We start from the raw sequence: 9,487 nt of genomic DNA, 5'->3' as shown, positions 1-9,487 counted from the left end.
GTACGAGATTGATTGATACGGCAATCTTGATCGTTGTTTTCTTCAGGAAAAGATCAGATCACAGTAATCTTTTTGATGGAAGCCAACAAGATTTCCACTTAAGTATGGCCATGCACAGTTGCAGAAAAAAGGAACTGTAAAAAGCATGCACGGAGTTCGTCAATGAGGAACATGGTTCCATGAATGACAACTGCTCGGAGTCATGGCTTTCTTTTTGGTTGTCTCAACGTCAACTAACCTGGCAGAAGGACGTTCAACCAACCATACTTGCTCACCGCTTGCATGCACTGTTGGTTGGTTGGCTGGTTGGTTGGTTCCTGGCAAATATTGGATTTCAAGGTAATCACGTGTATCGCAAATGGGAAACCTCGACCGTTGCAAAATGAGCCTGCTAGCCTTGAGATTTGAGCATGGCTGACAATGATCATTCAGATCATTCACAAATGTTTTGAACCGATAGGGCTATTACTCTATCAAAATGCGAGGTATTTCACCTATCAATGTAGATCAGTAGATGGAAGAAAAGAGATGAGCAAGCATGATTGGAGTTCATTAGGCAAGGTGTTCAATGTGGTCGGAATCACCTGAATTACCTATTGCAAAAGGGATTAAACCATCCCAACCAAGTAACCTGCCAACATCTCGTGGCTATCTTGAATTATTCAGAATGAATGTCACACAAATCAGGATTTACTTGGAGCCCTAAGTTTTCTATTGCTCAACTAGCCACTACTTTATTATATCAACTTTATCACTCAAGATGTCCAGATATGATTATAACGAGCGCTTAACAACTAGTCTACGCTTCTAGGGACACTAATAACACTAACTAGCCTTTCGTGAAATTAACGCGGTTGTTTTGCTAAATATTATGATACAAATGCTGCTTTGTTTCGTCTCCACAAGTTCTAATTCTGTCATTCCAAGTAAAATAATGTACTCTAATGTGAAAGATAACTTGAATCACAAACAAAGATGGCCATTTTATCTTGTGATGTTCTCATCACTAACCAAAAGCCACCGAGCTACATTGTTCGTTTTCCATTATTTAAGGATTCCAAACCCAGAGAGTTAACTACTGTTCCTTGGCTTCATGGACCATGTACGTACGTCTTCTTACTCTTACCTCGCTTTCGAACGATTTTGATCAGCCGAGGAAACTAATTTGACCACCGACACGTCTTCTTCGGGTTGTCATAGCAGTCATGTAGTACAATTGTGTATACACGTGGGACCTCTTATTGTACAACAATTAAGTGCCAGGAAAGCAATGGAGACACTATCAAACCGTCTCAGACCTCGACCACAACTTGGTTTTGAATGGAGGAACGTTAAAAAAGACTGCTGAGATTTGCCATAAACGGGCTGGGTACGTTAAAGTTTCAAAAAGATGATGCTGCGCTGTTTTTTTCGTTGTAGGCCTAGCGAGTACAAGTGTAAAGTATAGTGGTAAATGAATTTAATGGGAGAAATTTTAGAAGCTACCGAAATGCAAAGTAACCTGAAAAGTTAGTGACCTAACTTTGAGGACACTAACGTGTGGTTATTGAACCCAAAAGAACAGTACACTTGTAGAGTGCAACAAGAAATGGTTCGTTAACGTCAAACCACCCACATAACTTCCATAAAATAACCAAATGCCGAGTTCTGGTGGGCCTCTGGTTTGTCGGTTGAAGAAGCGACCGAAGAACACTGGCAAAAAGTGGTTGCACAAAAGGCACCTATGAAATCGCCCATTGATTGTCATGCCCAAAAATAACTACTGATCAACTCTCTCAATTAGAGCCTCGTGGCAAATTTCTTGTCCAAATCTCCGAGCTTGGTTCCGAAAATCCATTTCCCTGAGTGAACTGACAAATAACGAACCCAATAGAGATAAAGTCGAGCCAAGAATTTGTGTTAACTTTTGGGGACGTTGTTGGGCATTTCATCATCCTCTTTCAGGATCTTCTTATCTCCGTGCACGTGTGAAAGGGCAACCTTTCTGGTTCAAAGTTCGCCTTGACAACGACTTTTTCTTTGACGTTTAGGAACACCAAAAATACCAACGAGAATTTGGAAGCGGAAGTGCGTTTTTGTTGACCCTGCCCGACGAAATTGTTGTTGTTGGTGGTGATGTCGAGGACTGTAGGCCTAATGTTATTAGGATAATGATAATGAGCCGACGAGGCAAATTTAAGCGTGGGTGTTTTAAAGACCTGCAAAGGTATCAAGCCACATGTGATCTGATCTAATCCGACATATGAGTTGCTCGCCAATAAGCAATAAGGAGCAGAGAGGCAAACCCTCCGACCACGTAGTTTGCTGACATACTACTTGAGCAATGATGAAATGGCCTCAGTTATTCCCTTACGTCGAATCACAGGGCCAGATTAGCACACATTCAAACAGACTATGGTCGGTTATGCTCTACTTATGCATGAATGAGTTCAATTCAAGTTACTTTTGGCAACTTAGCGTGCTCCAGTTCTATGTGTTTGGAGCCAAATGTCTACATTTCTTTTTTGCTTCGTCAGGTTTTATTACTTGTGGAAGCCATAATTGTACCACTCTCATATCAGTCAAAAATTACACGAGATATTTAATGCACGAATACGGTACATACGCTTTAAGATTATGGCATGCATCCAGTCTGTCAAGAAATCACTTTTTGAGGGCTGCCATTGGAGCCACAAGTGGAAGTTACCATAGAGCAACCTTCCCAAAGAGTGTGAAATGTTAAAAATTAGCACACAAGCAACGGAGCCAATAAAATTGCGTTTTCCTCTTCACATCCCTCAAATGGAATAGAACTAAAGCGGTGGGTTTTTCAACTTGCTGCACTTGCAACATTGTTATGACCAATGACTTTTCATACCTGCATTTAATTAATTCGCAATTCACCGCACTTTTCTGGCTTCAATTGGAATTCCCCCTTTTCTCTCTCTAATTCTTCCTGAAAGTAAAGCATTTTTTTCTGGTGCAGATCTCATTGCTCGAAGTTATTCAATCACGTCCAAAACATGAAAAAACAGTATCATCCAGTGACATTTTAAGCATGTGTCATTCGCAAATAATACAGAGACACATAATTCAAGGCACCTGTTCAGATTGGAGCCAATTTAGGGCGCAAACAGATCGTCGTTGTCATCCTGGATATAGTCAGTTTTACTGAAAATCCCACAGAGACGTTCTTTTCATGATAACGTACTTTAAGGAAAACCTAACCATCAGCTTTCCTGGTAGACAATGATCAATTTGGACCAGTGAGGAAAGTCAACAGGATAGCCGATTAATGACCTATTGTGAATAATGGTCGTTAACCCCCTGATAACTTGGGTCAGCTTATTTGAACATCAAACTATTTCCAATATCGGCTTCAGGAGTAATCGTGGCCAGAGTTCGACTTCCCACTCCTTTCCCGTCGAAGGGGAAATAAAACGCTCCGTCTGGGTCAGCAAACTTCCAGCTTTGCTTGATTACCAAAGGTTTCTCGCCTTCCATCACCACTGCAGCATGTTCCAAGAAAGTAAAGTGAGCAGTGGAACAACTGGATCAGCCCCCGACACCCACCAGAGCGACCCTCCTGACCATTCATTCCCCCTTCCCCCCGTTGTTCCTGTTCCACATTTCTGATACCTTTTTTGACAGGGCATTCACGATTTCAGGACGAACACGACCAAGTCAGAAAGAGGGGGAACAAGGAGGGAACAGGGACCAAGAAGAATACCAAAGAGAGACATTTCTTTCTGTCTTTCCTCACTCGACCCTCAAGGTTTTCGGAAGGCCGACCAACCCCGTCCATTTCAGGAAAGACACTTACTTTTTCCAGCCACCATGACGAGCATGTTCGACCCGCCAATATCTGCCAATTCATGTTGATGTTCCATTTAGATCGTTTTAAGATATGACATGCTAATCAGTTTTGGCCTTGTTTGTAATGCCATTGATTCATTGGACTAAGCAAACAGTGTTTGCCTTTAAACCATTGCCCTTCCTTTCTCACGTATTATATATACTGTACGTAGGGTCCTCGATTGGTTCCTTGCGGGATTACTCCGAACGTGATTATCTACAATTCCGCAATAGGACGTGGCACGAGGAAAGAAACACCAACCCAAAGAAATTGCCTTGGGGTCTACTGTAATCGTATTTTTAGACAGATGTTGTTACCATTCGTATGAACTCACTAGCAACATTTATGATATCGTCAAATCAATCCTATTCCTTTGACTAATACGCAATGGAATCAAACAAGATTTTAAGGATCAACGCCAAGCCTCAGCCTACGTAAGAGAAATATGCATTTCAATGAAAGGTATTGAATATGTAACATATATCTATATTTCAGAAATTTGCTTTTGGTTTCTCAAGCCAATATGAGTGCAAAACTACGTACTTTGGTCAATAGGCATTCTCATGAACACATACTTTCTTCAGATTGTGCAAAAGCAGACGCATATTTTCTCCAGAAATTGGAGAGCAGATATAAACTACACCACATGTTGAAGAAATATTTCCGTTTGTTACTTATTGCTTTACTAGTTTGTATTGAATTTGATCCATTATCAGGATCTATGTTCAAAAATCCATTGCCTATTTCCCCCGTCAAACCATCAACCCAAGTTGACTTGCCTAAATTGCCTGCCACAGATTTACTCAAATAGCAATGCCCCCTTTTTTGTACCAAATGAGACATCAGTGGTTGGTAACGAACCAATCATCCGGCTGAAACAAAAGCCGGAGCCAGATTTTGAAGTGGATGGATTTTGCCTGCTATACAGTATCCCATGCCATGATCGCCCTCCGTTCATCGTCAAAATAAGATTCACGCGAGGAGTTCGCCCTGGTTGTGATCTTGAACACGAGATTTTCCCCGACCGTTAGACAAACCAGCTAAAGCGTCCGTCAGACCAACGAACAAACCAACCAACCAATCCAACAGTCTCCTTGACTGGCCAAGAGGGTAAAATCGATCTCTTGTTGTTTTGTACCATTTCGCCAAGATGGTGCTTGTGTGTTGATGGTGTCAACATGGTTCAATTCGGAAATTGAAGGTAAGGCTGGGCGTTTTTGAGTTGATGCCTGATCCGTGTTGATCCCTCCTGACCTACTCGGAATGGATTGTCAATGTCCGATAAGGCTCAAGCCATCCTTGAATCCTCGGATTACCTTTCCGATCTCTTTGCATTTCGGCGAACGAGGGTTGTCCAGTTGTCTTCAAAGGACCTTGCGTGAACCAAACACATTTGGAGGCCGTATTTCTCCATCAATTTCTTTGTATTTGGCCTTAAGGCAGATTGAAATGACCTTGACGGTCAGCCACGAAGTTGGGATGAATGGATCGTGATAAGCCGATCAGGAATTCTTAATTACTGTAGATCAATCTCTCATTTGTCCAATCTTTCCCATCCGACCCATTGAAACGCTCAATGGGATTTCTCTAACCGAGAACAGATCTAATGAAAAAGGTAGTCAAAACAAGATTTGGGAAGAAGTCGCCGATGGTCTGATGATGCATGTGCTCCTCCAAGAGGAACGGTACTTCCAACTGGAAGTATTGTGGCCTCATTTCAAGTCGAGAAGATAAAACAATGGCAAGAGGCCCTTTTGAATTCAACGTTTCCGCTCTTCATCAGTGATGCCGTGGGGGACTTTTACAAGAAAAAGACACGCTTCGCAGTTAGATTTCTGACCAAAACCAGTCGGAGAGTAATAGGGAGATCAAGATGGCGTTATAAATTCTCCAGAAAATCTCAACGAAAAGGTTTTGATAGCAATCAGAATTACAGAACACGGCACGGTGAATGTTTAGGTGGCATAGACCTCTTAAGGCCAGTCTCTATGTACATATAATCGCTATTGACACGCATAGACCGAAGGTTGTGGGAACTATCCTTATTGTAACGTTTGAGTACTTCCAAAATCGTCAAAAGTCCGGCCGTTAGCCAAAGTCACGTTCGGTAGCAAATCAAGGCTCTCATTTTCTGGAGGTGCAGTAACTTTTCAAATGTTCATTCCAGAGAGGTATTGTAAAAGCTATGAATCTCAACCTAGACGATCACGTTCATTAGGATGATTTTTTTGGCAACTTTTTTCATGTGAAATGAAGGCTGGTTTTAATTCAAGGCAGTAAAAAATATTTACCGTAGTGTCATACTTCACATAACGATGTAAAAAAGATCAGAGCTTTTTGTCGTATAAAAACACCAACTAATCACGGGCCCAAATGAGAAGAAATCAAGTTTGGGATAATGAACTGAGAAGTCCATAACACTATCGCATGAATTGAACTGTTTCCTTACTTATTTCATTTCTCTTGTCTGGAACAGACGGTGCCAATACAAAGATTAGGCAGAGCAACAACAGTTGTGTGCGCTCCAGAAAAACCGGGATCCATGCAAAACGTCAATTTCTTAATAGCCAAGCAAATCCATTTATTTAATGGTCTCACAGGTCCATTCACAATTGTTATTGTCACACCAATAACATTACGCCACTAATTCTTTTAGGATTGTATAGAGGATCGCTTTGACCTCAATCCTGATTTGAGCAAATTTACTCAGAAGTCCTAGGCTACTAACCCAGAAAATCGATTAGAAATTATGGGCGTCAGCTGTGCAAAACGGGATAACATTTTAAAATTGAGAAAGCAAATCTGGCCTTTTAGTCAATCGTGGTAGATTTGGTATTATCCTTAATTGAGGAACTTATGCAATCGGCAATAATTCCTTTACAATTCCAATTTGTTTAGCCAATGCCCAAAAGCCTTCCAAAATGAGCTACTAAACGTCATACCCATTGCGTTAAAAGATCAACTAAGCCACACATGTGCATATCCAAATGAAAGAGTTGTCGTCCTTCCCTTAATATGCTTTGGCATTTCAATCCAAGTGCCTCTGGTCTCTGATATTAGACCTAGTTAAGCAACAGTCACGATTTAAGTTACTCGTCTTGATATTTACCAATGCTCGATGAGTTCTTCGTTCCTTTAACAAACGAACGGCATTAACATGCACTCCTTATGAAAACAAACTATACCCGGCCAGCTGAAAATAACCGAGTGGTGAAGCCCACGTGGTTGCATAAAAATACAGTAGGTTTGAACTATCATCGACGGTGATGATTTGGAATACAATACCTCGTGCCAGATGGCCTCTCGTTTTTCCCAGTTACATGGGACTTTTTGTATTGCTCATGCTTGCCTATCAACAAATGCCAGCTGGCTTGGATCAGAGGGACACATTGTTCCAATATTGGAGAATTCGTGGCCTTGACAGCTTAGATAACATGTGTGTTTAACCAAGGATTAACGATTAATGAAACTGACGAGTAGGCCTGAAATGTCAGATAGAGGACGAAGTTTCTAGATTATTCTCCAACCGGCCTTGCAAATGTCATGAGATGAATATACAATACACTAGTATTGGTCCATCTGTTCCTGCTTCAAGATGATGACGAACAGGAAGAATTAAGACGGATCTCAATTCGTTGACCAACGGTGCTCAATGATTGCCCTTTCATTGAGTGTGGAGGCAATCTGTCACCAGAGAGTTAACTAAATAATTACCAGCCACTTATTTTCCATTCAATTACCCTCGGGAATAATGCATTGGTTTTACAATTTGAGTAGTAGAATCAATTATTCTCCATAGCCTACACAACCTACGCTCACTCAGTCGAAGTCAACAGTGTGCTACGTACTGAATGGACTTCCGTATTCGAATTTCACTCTCATCGTTTCCTGACTCTCTGAATCGGTTGTGATCTGCATCCATCGTTTGAGAAGCATGTGAAACCGTCTCGGCTAATTCCCAATTGAATCAATCGCCTTCATCCAAACAAGAGGGCTTAGCCCCGTGGCTCGTGGCCTTTGATGATGGCCTTATGCATTATCATGTTAATCGTCTGCTAAACCCGAAGCGAGCCAAACAAGGCCAAGGCCAAACAAACTGACTCAAAAGAGACTCAGCTGGTAAACATCAGGAACGTTGGAGGAGGAAAAACGTAGAACGTATCCGAACGTAAACTACCATTTGGGGTCAGATAATTTCCATTCAATTTGACTTTGAAATCAGATTCAATTTGCCGCACAGAACAACAACAACAGCTAGAAATAGCGTATCAGCTTTTTCTATGGTTCTTATTTTGTGCCTTCCAAATGAGATTACAAAGCTGTTAAGATAGACCTGAGGGCCGAATCTGGTAATTGTGGCTTCTTTTGTTATACATTGCTAGGTCAGAATTTCGTCCTAACTATCAAGCTATTCATTTGATTTGTTAAGGGCAAGGACCAATACGCTTGAGCTCATAATTGATCAAAATTCCTAGTACCGTTTCTAGTCATGTGGACTTGAGGACGATTGGTCATTTCTTCACCATAACATGTCACTCAAAGGGACGGTTGAAAGGACTGTTTCGCGTCCCTTTGAGTAGAAAAGCTTTGCTCTTTCTACCTACAAGGACCAAATGGAAAGGGGGGAGGAGAAGAAGCTTTTGCCAAGTTAACCCCTTTTTTGCTACGAAGTGGTGTCCTTCAGAGTGACGACATTACTTTATTGTCGAGTCAAAAGTTGTCTGGACCGAAAAGAAAGGCCAAACAAACAGGTCTTTCTCCAGCCGTTTCTTAACAACAGCGGCATTCATAAATGAGCCCGGAACTAGGGTAAACTTCAATTAAGGGTAATGAGTTGGAAACATGCTGGCTTGGTTGTTCATGTAAACTCCAACCAGATATTATGATGTGCACTGCACGTCTTCCTGAATTAAAACTTGGTTCAGCTCAAAAACGCATTTTCCACGAAGAGGCATCATATCGAGATAATTTGACTTCCTATCTATTAAAACTGCATATCTTTTGGCTTTTTGGTCACGAAGCTGAGAAGGTGGTCAGCTTCGTGGGTTTTGCAAGTAAGGAACGAGAGTAAGTACGTAGAAAGAAATTTTCTCTCGATCAATCTACCATCAGCTTTCGTTTTCTGTTTTCCAAAGTGAAAAACGTGCCATCGGTAAGGGAGTTGTTGATGATATTATCTGCCCCGAAGCAGTCGTAATTAGAAGTGGATTTTTTGATTTTTGCCAGAGATTTGGCAAATCGTGAGAGCGATAAAGAACGCTGGGAACGTTTACTGGCCAATCATGATTGCTCTCTTGCTTGGCCATCCAGGAAGTTGGCCAAGTTGAAGATCAAGAAAGAAACCTACTCAGATCGTCGAGCAAACAATCATCTTTTGTAGATAGGATAATCGGTTTTAACGTTCTTTGTGGCGAAGTTGCGCCGAAATTGCATCTCATGCATGGCGATGCAAGTTTGTAAGTAGGTTCCAAGCATCCGATGACCTTCAGTGATAATCCGTTGAGAAAATCCCTACTATGAGATCCCAACAGATTGCTGACCAAAAGCGAAAACGAAGCACACAAGGGTTATCATCTTTTCCGTCAATGAAATGTCCGAGAATGTGTTTGGAAAAAGAAGTTCAAGGGTGTCGTCAAGTCTTTCAGAGCTGAA

The 9,487-nt window shown here is 41.5% G+C and overlaps 1 protein-coding gene across 1 annotated transcript in view; it reads right to left on the bottom strand.

Moving 5' to 3' along the window:
- The window catches only part of LOC131881057 (nuclear transcription factor Y subunit alpha-like), a 5,273-nt gene extending 3,953 nt beyond the window's left edge, over positions 1-1,320 (bottom strand). Inside the window, exon 1 of the mRNA XM_059227817.1 lies at positions 1,127-1,320. The gene's annotated coding sequence lies outside the window, so the exon portion shown is untranslated. The remainder of the gene's footprint in view (positions 1-1,126) is intronic.
- Between the last annotated feature and the right edge of the window lie 8,167 nt (positions 1,321-9,487).

This window comes from Tigriopus californicus, chromosome 1 (assembly GCF_007210705.1).
Source record: "Tigriopus californicus strain San Diego chromosome 1, Tcal_SD_v2.1, whole genome shotgun sequence".
In the NCBI taxonomy this organism is placed as follows: Eukaryota; Metazoa; Arthropoda; class Copepoda; order Harpacticoida; family Harpacticidae; genus Tigriopus; species Tigriopus californicus.
This window is presented reverse-complemented; position numbering and strand designations above follow the sequence as displayed.